The sequence below is a fragment of the Hyperolius riggenbachi genome, chromosome 1 (assembly GCF_040937935.1).
Source record: "Hyperolius riggenbachi isolate aHypRig1 chromosome 1, aHypRig1.pri, whole genome shotgun sequence".
Lineage (NCBI taxonomy): Eukaryota > Metazoa > Chordata > Amphibia > Anura > Hyperoliidae > Hyperolius > Hyperolius riggenbachi.
The window spans coordinates 521,199,983-521,214,575 of record NC_090646.1 but is presented as its reverse complement, the minus strand read 5'-3'; positions in this window follow the sequence as shown (position 1 = coordinate 521,214,575).

Here is a 14,593-nt window from a genome sequence, read left to right as displayed (position 1 = left end):
TGGAAGCGTGTTGCTAATAGTTTATCAGGTCTGCTCCCCTGGCGTTAGTCTCACCACTGGCTGCGCATGACATATTTATTGACTTTTCATGCATCATGCCCTTTGCATGTCAGGAATGTGACTTGACAGTTTACATTCTTAACATTTTTTATAGCTATCACCCAACTTTCACATCTTACCCATAATTCAGTGGTAGCAAGAGGCTGAGTGACATCCAAGGCACATACACTTGTAACCGGTTTTAACCGCCAACTGAAGGAGAACTCCAAAGACACCAATGCAGGTTGTAAAATTCTAAAAATTTTATTTAAAAAAAATACAATTTCTACTCCATGTAACCAATGAAAATTATGAACAATACAATCTCTAATATAACAGTCTTCGAAATATCTTCTTGTCTTCTTTCTAGAGGATACTTCTTAGAGCTAGGAAGAAAATTGGCTATATATTCAATACAGGACTCTCCCACCCGGTAAGTATCTTCTAAGAGTAACCACCCACTTTACTTTCAGTTATATAGAATTAAAATTGGACCCTATTTGGATTAGATAAACCCCTGAATATTAGTTTTGTAAGAAGAAATTTCAGTCCAATACTTCGCTTCAATACAGTTATATAGACATCAACTTCTAGTTTTGCTGATCAGCAAAAAATCCTTTACACCCTCAATAGTAAATGGAGTACTCTCACTTTTGTTCTCGGTCTGGTAAATGAATCTGGCTATATTACTCGTTCAATACTTCAGCCAGGTTTTATAAAATAAAATAATTAAATAAATAAACAAAAATAAATAAATTATTTGGTTAATAAATTAATAAAAAAAAATAAACAACTAGATGAGTTAGTGAGTTATTGAGTATTTAGTAAATTAATAGTGTTACTTGAATTAGTTAAAAAAAAATAAAGACTGGAACCAACAAAAAGGGAGCGAATGACTCCGTCACATGTTCTTGTAGGCAAAACTATCCATTCGACTTGTTCCAAAAATAAAAAACTTGAGAAAAATGAATAATAATAATAACAATAAAAATAGTTCTTAAATCCAAGTCGGTAGCTCATGTATTCAACCACTTCTGTTCTTTTGCAGGATCAGACTACTATCAGGAAACAGTCTATTACCAGGTACTTCTTCCAAGTCATCCATTACTGCTGGTAAATCATCATATTTACTATTTCTCCTTTCTTTTCAGGAACCCAGCTGGACGACTCTTCCCAAAAATAAGTATTTAATAAATATAACTTTGCACTGTACCACACTAAAAAAAAACAAAATGCTCTTTGCACTTTATATTTTAACCACTTCTGTGCCAGGGGGTGGTTTGCCTGATCGGTGCTGCGTGGACTCTCCAGCCCGCAGCACGGATCAGATAGCAGCCAGGGTGATCAGACTACCCCCCCCCCCTTTTTACCCACTAGGGGGATGTCCTGCTGGGGGGGGTCTGATCGCCGCTGGCTGTTTGCGCTTGCGGGGGGGCTCTTCAAAGCCCCCCTCCGCAGCGCTTCCTGGCCTCCTTCCCCTTCCCTCCCTCTCCCTCCCCCTGTGAGCGGCGCAGGACGGAATTCCGTCCTGCGCCGGATAGGACAGGCTTCAGCCCATCAGGTGCCGGCGATCCCCGGCCAATCAGAGGCCGGGGATCGCCGATCTCCGCTACGGCGCTGCTGCGCAGCAGCGGCGTATACATGTAAACAGCCGGGAATATCTTCCCCGTGTGTTTACATTTACCCTGCGAGCCACCGATCGCGGCTCACAGGGTGTTCACGGAGACACCCTCCGTGAACTGACATGGAACGGCCGCTCGAACGAGCTGCCGTTTCCATGGTATCCACTTAAGCGTACGCAGAATCCTGAAGTGGTTAAAAGTCAGTTGGCTATGAGGGTAAATAACAGGCCTTTAGCGGACAGGGCACTGGATTATTTCATTAAGCAGATACACTTTCTTCTCAAAATCACTATTTCATAGTCCCATACATAGTACATAGGTGATAGGCAGTTTTTGGACTTTCATAAAAAAAAAAACCTTTCTTCCCATTTCCGCAACAGTTCAGAAAAACTTATGAAAATAACAATAAAGATGATAATCATAGAAATTAGGGATTGTCAGTCTCAATTCTCAGCCTCACCAGCACTATACTTCAGCAGTTAGGGACATCACCATAGCCAATTCACTGTAGTCAAAATGTTCAAGCATCTTTCTTGTCACAGGCTGATTTATCACCATATTAATCATATTTCATACGTGTCAGATTTGTAAACATCTTCTCAGCACCTCTGTATCATCAGCTACCAGTTATACACCTGCCTGGCTCTTTTGCATCTGCCAAAATCTCTCTCCGCTTCCTCCCTTCCTGTCAGCTTTGATTGACTGATGGCTGGCTTATCTTATGGAGGATTGAAGAATCATCATGGCGCAGTAATTTTCTCCCAAAATGTCAGCTGTCGCAGTGTCTGGCCTGCTTCTCCTCAGCTGTGCCTGCTGCATCCTTCCCATTCCCCTGTCTGCTCCAACTGCCAACTCAACCCCTCAGAGCGCCGTTATATCTTCCCTAACGGCTCCCCTGCTTGCGTGTCTGGTGTCAGCAACCTTCCATCAGCCCTGCCTACCCACACAGCAGCGCCCATTACAACTAAGGGCAAAATGCTCTTACTTAACCTATTTTGGTTCCTGGACGTAGTTTCTACGTCCAGGAACCATGCGCGCTCCCGCAGCCGATCGTGCGCGTGCACGCGCAATCCCGGCCGTGGATTCGGTAGCCAAGGAATCAATGTATCGGGCTATGGTGCCCGATCACTGATTCCTCTCCCCCGCTGAAAAAGCGACAGCTTCTCTCAGAAGCTGTGCTTTTTCTGGCTGTCTCCTTCCCGATGCGTCACTCTAAGCGCGTGCTACGCTTAGAGTGACGTCATGTAAACAAACTAATGGCCGCCATCTTGTGGCCAAAAAGTAGTACTACACCTGAAAAAAAAAAATTAACACACATTTACATTATAAATCTATTGTTTACCTCCCACCCTCCCAAAACTACCCAAATAAAATGTTTACTATAAAAAAAAAAAACCCATTACAATAAGAAAAAAACGTAAATATTTACCTAAGGGTCTAAACTTTTTAAATAAAAGATGTAAAGATGAAATATTTCTATATTTTTTTTTATTTTTAAACTTGTAAATAGTGATAGATGCAAAATGGAAAAAATGCACCTTTATTTCCAAATAAAATATTGTCGCCATACATTGTGATAGGGACATAATTTTAACGGTGTAACAACTGGGACATATGGGCAAATACAATACGTGAGTTTTAATTATGGAGGCATGTATTATTTTAAAACTATAATGGCTGAAAACTGAGAAATAATTAATTTTTCCATTTTTTTCTTATTCTTCCTGTTAAAATGCATTTACAGTAAAGTGGCTTTTAGCAAAATGTACCCCCCAAAGAAAACCTAATTGGTGGCGGAAAAAAACAAGATATAGATCAGTGCATTGTGATAAGTAGTGATAAAGTTATAGGCTAATGAATGGGAGGTGAACATTTCTCACGTGAAAACGACGGAACGCGAATGGGTTAACAAACCTGTGTCAGCAGCGCCTCTATTTAAAGCTGCTGACCAGGTAATAATATAAGAATAAAAATAAATAGATCCCCCTCTTTCTACCTGCTACACACTTACAACACATACATACAGTGGGTTGCAAAAGTATTCAGCCCCCTTGAAGTTTTCCACATTTTGTCACATTACTGCCACAAGCATGCATCAATTTTATTGGAATTCCACATGAAAGACCAATACAAAGTGGTGTACATGTGAGAATTGGATCGAAAATCATACATAATTCCAAACATTTTTTACAAATAAATAACTGCAAAGTGGGGTGTGCGTAATTATTCGGCCCCCTGAGTCAATACTTTGTAGAACCACCTTTTGCTGCAATTACAGCTGCCAGTCTTTTGGGGTATGTCTCTACCAGCTTTGCACATCTAGAGACTGAAATCCTTGCCCATTCTTGTTTGCAAAACAGCTCCAGCTCAGTCAGATTAGATGGACAGCGTTTGTGAACAGCAGTTTTCAGATCTTGCCACAGATTCTCAATTGGATTTAGATCTGGACTTTGACTGGGCTATTCTAACACATAGATATGTTTTGTTTTAAACCATTCCATTGTTGCCCTGGCTTTATGTTTAGGGTCATTGTCCTGCTGGAAGGTGAACCTCCGCCCTAGTCTCCAGTCTTTTGCAGTCTCCAAGAGGTTTTCTTCCAAGTTTGCCCTGTATTTGGCTCCATCCATCTTCCCATCAACTCTGACCAGCTTCCCTGTCCCTGCTGAAGAGATGCACCCCCCGAGCATGATGCTGCCACCTCCATATTTGACAGTGGGGATGGTGTGTTCAGAGTGATGTGCAGTGTTAGTTTTCTGCCACACATAGAGTTTTGCATTTTGGCCAAAAAGTTCGATTTTGGTCTCATCTGACCAGAGCACCTTCTTCCACATGGTTGCTGTGTCCCCCACATGGCTTGTGGCAAACTGCAAACGGGACTTCTTATGCTTTCTGTTAACAATGCCTTTCTTCTTGCCACTCTTCCATAAAGGCCAACTTTGTACAGTGCATGACTAATAGTTGTACTATGGACAGAGTCTCCCACCTGAGCTGTAGATCTCTGCAGCTCGTCCAGAGTCACCATGGGCCTCTTGACTGCATTTCTGATCAGCGCTCTCCTTGTTCGGCCTGTGAGTTTATGTGGATGGCCTTGTCTTGGTAGGTTTACAGTTGTGCCATACTCCTTCCATTTCTGAATGATCGCTTGAACAGTGCTCCTTGGGATGTTCAAGGCTTTGGAAATCTTTTTGTAGCCTAAGCCTGCTTTAAATTTCTCAATAACTTGATCCCTGACCTGTCTTGGACCTGTCTTGTGTTGTTGCTCCCAATATTCTCTTAGACAACCTCCGAGGCCCTCACAGAGCTGCTGTATTTGTACTGACATTAGATTACACACAGGTGCACTCTATTTAGTCATTAGCACTCATCAGGCAATGTCTATAGGCAACTGACTGCACTCAGATCAAAGGGGGCCGAATAATTATGCACACACCACTTTGCAGTTATTTATTTGTAAAAAAATGTTTGGAATCATGTATGATTTTCGTTCCACTTCTCATGTGTACACCACTTTGTGTTGGTCTTTCATGTGGAATTCCAATAAAATTGATTCATGTCTGTGGCAGTAATATGACAAAATATGGAAAACTTCAAGGGGGCCGAATACTTTTGCAACCCACTGTATTTATTCATGAAAGTGTCAAAAACCTGAGCGGTTCTTGCCTTTTTCATGATTGGTAACTCAGTAAAGGACCAGCTTCTAAAGTGGATCCGAGATGAACTTTTTCACATTGCATAATTGTGTTCCTTTCCTATTGTTTATAGGGCATTCCTCAAGCCAAATACTTTTTTGTTTTAATACTCTAATTCCCTATAAACTAAAAAAAGCCACACCCACAGGTTTTCAGAGAGCCAAGGCACTTTAAGACAGTAGCAAGGGCTCATGGGAGCTCAGCCTGGGCAGGAGGAGGGGGGAGGTATTACTAGCCAGAGATTTCAGAGGCCGAGGGGATGAGGGAGGAGGAGGGGGTATTAGGATTTTTTGCTCAAGAGCCAGATAAGCCTGCCTCTGTGTAATGTTTACAAACAACATGGCTGCTGTCATTGTATCACAGGAAGAAATAATCATATTCTATTAAAGTTGTTTGCAGATAGATTTGCTGTGTAAACTATCTAACCTTTAGATAAGATATATAGACAAGTTACTTGTTATATTTAGTTTTTCATCTCGGATCCGCTTTAAAGCGTTGCTATCATATAAATCCGGCATAGTGGGGTCTGAACTCTCTATAACAGTAATTATAGATTGACGGTATACCTTGAAATGAATCAGAGCACTCATGATTTGATTTTATATAAAACATTGTATTTGCTTATCATACAGCAATAACTATACAAAATATGAACAGTTCCAAGTAGTGTTTCCTTCGAACAGTATTCCATCTCATCAAGGCTTTAGAGCCAAGCGATCATCAATCTTCTAAGCACATTCAAAAAAGAATATAACAGTTGTGTTATGTAGAGTAGGATCAAAATAGTCTCATCTGGGGGCAGGGGCGTAACTAGGCCCCACCGGGCCCCCTTGCAGATTTTCTGAGCGGGATTCCGGAAGTGACGTCAGCCGCTAGAGGGAGAAGTCTCCGATGGAACGCACGGAAGCAGGTATGTATCTGCCCGCCGCTCGCTGCCCACCACAGCCCCACAGACACTTACGAGCTGGAGGGGAGCGCAGAGGGGAGAGCCCCGAGGTGAGGGAGAGGGGGGAACTACCCCTCTCCCCGCCGACTGTGGGCAAGGCTTTCCCCTCATGCTGCCACCCCTCCAGCACCCACAAAACGGCCCCGAGCGGGCCCCAGGGGGGGGGCCGGGCCCCCCGCGGGCGCAGGGGCTGCAGGGCCTATTCCTACGCCCCTGTCTGGGGGGCGTGGCTTGCCAATGGCCGTGTGAGGTTGTTCCTTCTCTGAGCTCCCGCAGCCTTAACAGAATTACGACCCATTGCAGCCTTTCTCGACACTAAAATAATCCATGGGCAGCAGCAGAAAGAAGGGAGGTAGTACTAAGAAGAATAAGACCTCTCAGTCGCAAATTAAGCGATTCCTTCGCCCTCTAGAAGGAAGACTAAAAGACCAGGTGGCCATGAGCATGGCGGAATCTCCACGCGGCGGAGCGAAACACAACCTGGAAGCACAGGGCAAAGACTCACCCACAGACCTGAAGGCTCCGGAGCCACGTAATTCCGCATCGCCGGACCAGACCGAGAGCCCACCAGATAAGAAATCCAGGAAGCGGTCCCCCAAAGCCGGCACAGAGACAACACCAGGTATGTCCGGCTTAGAGGCCCAGTCTCCCCGCGCGAGCTGCTACAGTGACGCTGTCCCTACTCCAAGGACACACACTGCGCCCTCTCCCATCCAGCCGGCTACAGGCTCGCAAGTGCCCCCGGGCTGCAGCCCTGGAGGAAATCAAGCCAACGGCTCTCCCACCGCCTCCCCTGCCTCACTCTCCCCAGACACACATGACGGGGCCGCACAGCGTGAATACCCCCACAATGAGGCAGACATGACAAACCTGCAGAAACCACCCGAGACCACTAGCAAAGGGCTGCAGAGCCTGCCAGCATACACCCTGCGCTCCCCACGAGTTACAAATAATGGCGGAAGCACTCTCTCAACATTTCTGCAGGGCTCTCCCTCTCCACCCAGACAATATACAGGCCCCACTTCTCCCAACTTGTCCGAAGGGGCTGAATCATATATAGAGATGGACCTCCATGAATATATCAGATCCCTTCCAACGAAACAAGACCTCGAAAACTGTGTCACCAGAATAATGGACAATTATAAACAAGAAATGGCGGAATTCAGACAAGATTTCAGCCACGTGACCCATAGGCTTAAAAAGTGCCAAGATGAGACTGACATAGCACTTAAATCTCAACAAAGCACGGTCAATGCTCACTCAGGCCACATTGCGGCCCTCTATATGAAAGTTGATGATCTTGAGAACCGCCACAAACGCAATAACAATAGGGTGAGGGGGGTCCCTGAAACTACTAAAGCCCCTGACATAATGGCCACCACCGAGGCGATCTTCAACATGTTCTTAGACGCACCGAGAGATAATAAAATTGAACTTGACAGGGCCCACCGCTCAGCTCGCCCACCTACCAATGACCCCAACAAACCAAGAGACATTATCTGTAGGGTCCACTTCTATAAAGAGAAAGATGCTATCATGACAGCTGCCCGCAAAAAAGGGGAAATTTACTTTGATGTGGCAAAAATACACCTATTGCCGGATCTTTCCAGCTTAACCCTTCAATTATGAAGAGCTACGCGACCCCTACTTGATGCTCTATGTGAACGAGACATCATATACAGATGGGGATACCCTTTTGCAGTTAATATCTCGAAAGATGGCAAATCAGTGGTCTTCAACTCCCCCAAAGACCTGCAAAAAGTCAGAGATACCTTTGACCTCCCTGATATTACTCTGGGCGAGTGGCCAATCCATACATCCAACCTAGCTATGCCACAGAGAGAAAGATGGAAAAGCGCCCCTTCCCGTGGCAGACCTCAGAGACACAATCGCTCAGGCACATGAGCTGGGCATTCAATATGCACAACCGGAAACCTCTGCTCGTGCAGGGTCCCTCTCGATATAATGCAATGATATATATATTTTTGCAGCCCTTTATTACTACTCCATTACTCTGATACTTATGCTGTAATAACAAATATTATTTCCCTAGGTACACTGCCGTGAATGAGACACTACAAAAGTCCCTGATTTATGATGATTTTTGATGTTTTATAATGTTTTGGGTTTCTCAGTTATATAGTTGAATATTCTGAAGCGAGGTATAAACATCCCTATTAACCTAATAATGGGTATGTTCACCTGATTACATTTATGCAAAAGCCGAGGGGAGCGACCTGGGAGTTTTTCTCTGAGATCCCCACAATGCTTACCGTAATTAATATGTTGGTGCTTACCTATCCTTCCTCACAGGTTGGCGTAGTAAAGTACCTCTAAAATTACATACAAGCAGTGACTTTGGATGGCTAGGTCGCCCCCCATTCGGCTGACAAATTAGAGCTACACATATAAGTTTTAGATAGCCATGCACCTTTAGACCAAAGGTTAAGGTAATATTATACACCTAATCTCTACATAGCCTGCAGGGTTCACTGGGTTGAAATGAAATATCTGCCCGTCAAGTTCAATCTGAATCTATAACAATCAGGGACTATCTATATCTTTGCAGGGACATCTGTTCCTTTCTTATTTAGTCCAGCATATCTCAGGTTTAGGTAGAGTTCTAGTTAGATTAAGCTGTTAACGTATACATGTTATGTTCATTATAGTTTTGGCTGTCGGTAGCCAAAGACCACGGCTGTAGGCCTCTACTCCCCACTAAATCGTTCACCACGATGGTGTCTTATACAACGCCTAAGTGGTGTTCCTCGAGTGCCACGCACTTTGTACTCAGGTATCCCTCTTACCTGAAATTTAGTTTTATACTTTTCTATACCTTACTTTCCCCACCCTCTCTATCCTCCTGTCGTGCCCCTCTCCTTTCTCTTCTCCGGGGTTGGGCTGGGGTCCACAGCACGAGATCAGGGATATGTTTTATCAACATAAATACTCTACACCATGGATAGATGCAATATTGTCTCATACAATGTAAAAGGGTTCAACACCCCTAACAAAAGATCTCGGACACTATACCATCTCCACAAGCAGAGAGCTTCCATCCTTTTCCTCCAGGAATTGCACTTTAAAACTAATGAAATTCCAGTACTCAAATCTAGATATTACACCAAATGGTTCCATAGCACAAACCCCCAAGGTAAGTCTAAAGGGGTCACAATCGGGTTCCATAAAAGTTTAAATGTTAATGTCATAAAGGACCTCTCAGACCCGCAGGGTAGATTCTTTTTCCTTATAGTCCAGATGCACAATACCAAATATACCTTAGCAAATCTCTACCTCCCCAACCAAAACCAGGGTCATACACTCCTCTCATACCTATCCAAACTCACCAAATTTGCGGAGGGCTCCATAATCCTGGGGGGAGACTTTAACCTATGCTTCAATCCCCTGCAGGACTCCTCATCGCAAAGATCATCCCTCCCAAAATCCATCCTCTCCCAACTAAAATCAAAATTAAAATCGCTTTGCCTCATGGACATTTGGAGAACACTCCATCCCACAGATCGGGACTACACGTTCTTCTCCACGGTCCACCACACACACAGTAGAATCGACTATGTTTTTTCTTCCCAGAGACTTCTAGATCAGGACATTCAAGCCAGTATTGGCAATAGATTATGGTCCGACCATGCCCCCGTGTACTGCTCTTTCTCCCTTGGAGGACAAAAAGGTTTTCAGAGCCATTGGAGACTAAATGACAACCTTCTCAAGGATCCCTTATGCAATACGGAAATTAAAAAAGCACTAGAAAACTTTACTCAGGACCATGCACATGATGATTCTCCAGCAGCAATAAAATGGGAAGCATTGAAATGTGTGCTGAGGGGGTTTTCATCTCCCATGGCTCTCGCCTTAAAAAAGAAAGAGGCGCACAAATTTCTAAACTCCTCCTGGAGATTGAGGAATTAGAGCGCACCCTGAAGAACTCTTATTCAGCAGAATGTGACCTCAAATTATCTAACACTAGGCAATCACTCTTATCCATTCTAGACCAGAAAACACTCTCAGCCAGGGAGAGATATTCCAGTATCCTACATCATCAGGGACTCATTTCTTTACCCCTCAAACCTCAACAGCACATATCACGGTGATCCCCAAATCAGGGAAGGACCCTAACTGTTGCACCAGCTACAGGCCCATCTCCTTGATTAACATTGACTTAAAACTCTATGCCAAGCTGATAGCCGAAAGACTTAAACCCATACTACCTAATGTCATCCATACCGACCAGTCGGGGTTTGTCTCTGGCAGAGAGGCAAGGGACAATACCCTTAAAACGGTCTCCCTAATACACCACGCAAACAGAAATGGGTCCCCACTTTGTATTATGTCGGTAGACGCTGAGAAGGCGTTCGACAGGGTCCACTGGCTCTTCCTTGAACTTTCATTGGAACAGATAGGCTTAGGTTCAACCCTTATCCACAAGATAATGGCTCTATATAAACACCCTAGTGCGAGAATTAGGATTAATGGGACCCTGTCGGACGCCTTCAAGATAGCAAACGGGACCAGGCAGGGATGCCCTCTCTCCCCTTTGTTATACGTAATATGCATGGAACATTTGGCGGTCGCCCTGAGACAAAATTCTTCAATACAAGGAATCCATACAAAAGACCAACATTTTAAATTATCCATTTTTGCTGATGATCTCCTACTATACATTTCCAACCCACATATAGCCTTCCCTAATATCCTCTCTGAACTAGGAAAATTTGGAGAGGTCAGCAACTTTAAAATCAATATTAGCAAAAAAGGAAATCCTCAACGTCAACCTCCCAGACACCACAGTAGCCACCCTCCAAAGCTCCTTCCCATTCCGCTGGCAACCTAATCACATTAAATACCTTGGAGTACTGATTCCCAACGACCTCACTAAACTCTTCCAAATTAATTACCCCCCTCTCCTTCTTAAAATCCAAAAAGAGCTCGACAACTGGACTAACCTTCAGCTCTCCTGGTCGAGCTGCATTAATGTTATCAAGATGGACACTCTCCCAAAAATTGTGTACACAATGCAGGCGCTACCCGTGGACCTACCTGCCACATTTCTCAAAAAAGTCCAATCCATGATCCTGCAATTTATCTGGAAACACAAAACCCACAGAACTAAATTCAGGCTCCTTACTAGACCTAAACCGGAGGGAGGTATGGGACTCCCAGATGTAAAGGCTTACCATAACGCGATAATCCTAACACACATATTAAATTGGCTCCAAGACAGGAAAAACAAACAGTGGGTCACCCTAGAATCGGCCCTGTCCCATCTGGATCCAAGAGCTCTACTCTGGATACCCCACAATGTCCGATTAGCCTTGGGCCCAGTTGCGTACTGGACTCAGATAGTACTCAAGAAATGGAGGTGGATTAGGGACAAATTTAAACTCTCCACTTTACATAGCCCTTTATCTCCTTTACTCGATAACCCCCTCTTTGCGTCAGGACTGCGACAGGACTCTCTTCTGGGTTGGAACAGAGACTTTTGGCCCCAGATTAGACATATCACTTCGAGCAGAGGCCTCTTAGCGAGAGAAATTATAGGTAACCCAGATAACCCCCCCAAACTGGACTGGCTCTCATGGTATCAATTCTTGTGGTTCTATAAATCCATTTCAGGTAAAGCCAATATCCTTAGAAACTTGACACCCTTTGAACGCCTATGCGCCACATCCTCCTCTATTGAACACAAAGTCTCCCTAATATACTCACACCTGGCTTGTGCCAATAGCGAGAAGGATCTACTTAAATTAACAGACACCTGGGATGGAGATCTAGGCCAACCCCTCTCTGCTGAGGACTGGGAAAAAATCTTTGAACTGGCACATAAATCCTCCCCATCCCTAAATTTCCAAGAAAGAAATTTCAAAATTTATGCCAGATGGTACCGCACACCAACTCAAGTAGCCAAATTTAATAAAGACACTCCAGACCTATGTTGGAGATGTTCCCAATCACGGGGTACCTACATCCACATTTGGTGGGAATGCCCTATGATACAGCCCTTTTGGGGCCGAGTCTTTGGGATCCACCAGCACCTATACTGCAGGCCTCTGCCCCTGAAGGCCTCAACAGCTCTCCTCACGTTGTTACCGGGCAGACCGTCCATAATCAAAAAATCAATTACTCCCCCACTACTAATTTCAGCTAGGCTCTTCATAGCCCGCCACTGGAAATCAACTGTTATTCCCAGTATGACTGAACTTTTCAAAGAAATTAACCTCATTATGCGCATGGAGGACCTATACACCCCTGCCCAAGACAATTCTGAGGCGTTTGTAGCAAAATGGGCTGTCTGGGTCGATTTTAGAGACTCGGCTGAGGCGATTGCTTTGCTCGAACAATAATATAGAGACAAATAATCTTCTCATTATTGATATAAAACCCTAATGTGTAATTGATCTTAGATACGTTTTGGACCCCTGCCCTCTCCGCCCCCCCCCCCTCTCCTCCTTTACCTACTCCTACCCTTATCCACTGTTCCTCCTTTGTCCTTATATCTCTCTCCTCACTCACCCTCTCTTTACAGATTGTACAAGAAGAAAGAGGTCTATCTCAGGTGACCTTGCTACACTACACACAAGGAGTCCCTATACAATTGGTAATCTCAAACCGCTGTTTGCCATACATAACCCTCAATTCTCAGACTATTGAAACTCATAAACTATACTAGGTTAACAGACTTTTTTGACAGCTTCTGGTTGGTCACTCATAAATAATATCTCCTCTGGACTCCGTGACCAAGTTGTCTCTGAGATCATCTGCAATAACTATACGATCTGTAATTTTCAATCGTTTGTTACTTCTCAATCGCTTGTTATTATTCAATGCTGTTAAACTTAAATATTTTTCAATAAAAACTTATTTGGGAAAAAAAAATTGTTAGCCCAGAAATCAATGAATCGGGCTACGGTGCCCGATCACAGATTCCTCTCCCCCGCAGAAAAAACGACAGCTTCTCTCGGAAGCTTTGCTTTTTCTGGCTCTTGCGTCCCCATGCATCCCTCTAAGCATATGTGTTACGCTTAGAGTGACGTCATGTTAACAAACTCATGGCTGCCATATTGTGGCCAAACAGTAAAACTACAACTAAATGCAAAAAAAAAAAATAAAAATAAACACATATTTACAGAAAAAAATGACTGTTTACATCCCACCCTCCCAAAATACCCAAATAAAATGTTTAATATAAAAAAAAAAAATTACAATAAAAAAACAAAACATGTAAATATTTACCTAAGCGTCTAAACTTTTTAAATATCAATGTAAAGATGAAATATTTCTTTTTTTTTTATTTTTTTATTTTAAACTTGTAAATAGTGATGGATGCAAAACGGAAAAAATGCACCTTTATTTCCAAATAAAATATTGTCGCCATACATTGTGATAGGGACATAATTTAAACGGTGTAATGACCAGGACAAATCGGCAAATACAATACGTAGGTTTTAATTATGGAGGTATGTATTATTTTAAAACTATAATGGCTGAAAACTGAGAAATAATGATTGTTTTCCGTTTTTTTTTTCTTATTCTTCCTGTTAAAATGCATTTACAGTAAAGTGGCTCTTAGCAAAATGTACCACCCAAAGAAAGCCTAATTGGTGGCAAAAAAACAAGATATAGATCAGTTCATTGTGATAAGTAGTGAGTACACTTACGAGGAAGCACTCAGACCTTAGTCAGATCCTACAGTGTGTTAGAACCAGGAGGACCTGGGAATTCACACTGAGCCAGATTACTTCTGTGTATAATTGTGTTATACTTCAGACTAGTTCCAGGGTGTCGAGACCACGGACCTCACACCCAAGATTAGGGACTTTGTGTTATCATTGTGTTATACTTCAGACTAGTTCCAGGGTGTCGAGACCACGGACCTCACACCCAAGACTAGGGATATTGTGTACCATCATGTTATACGTCAGACTAGTTCCAGGGTGTAGAGACCACGGACCTCACACCCAAGACTAGGCATTGTTTGATATCTGTTATGACCTATTGCTCTTCTGACTATCCCTCTGCTTTCTGATTCGGTACCTACGCATGTCTGATTATCTGTTGCCAACCCTGCCTGCCTTTGGATACCGAATCAGCCTTCTGTCTCTGTACCTTGCCTGTCCGTGTGTTGCCGACCTGGCTTGCCCGACCTTGAGAGCTATCTCTCTCCTTAAGAGATAGTCTCCAGACCTGCTAGTGACATCCACCTTTCAGGTGTCACTCACTCACAGGTCCTTCCTACTTTCAGCCTGGGACTCCACTCCTTTGGAGATCTCAGGCTGCTGGAG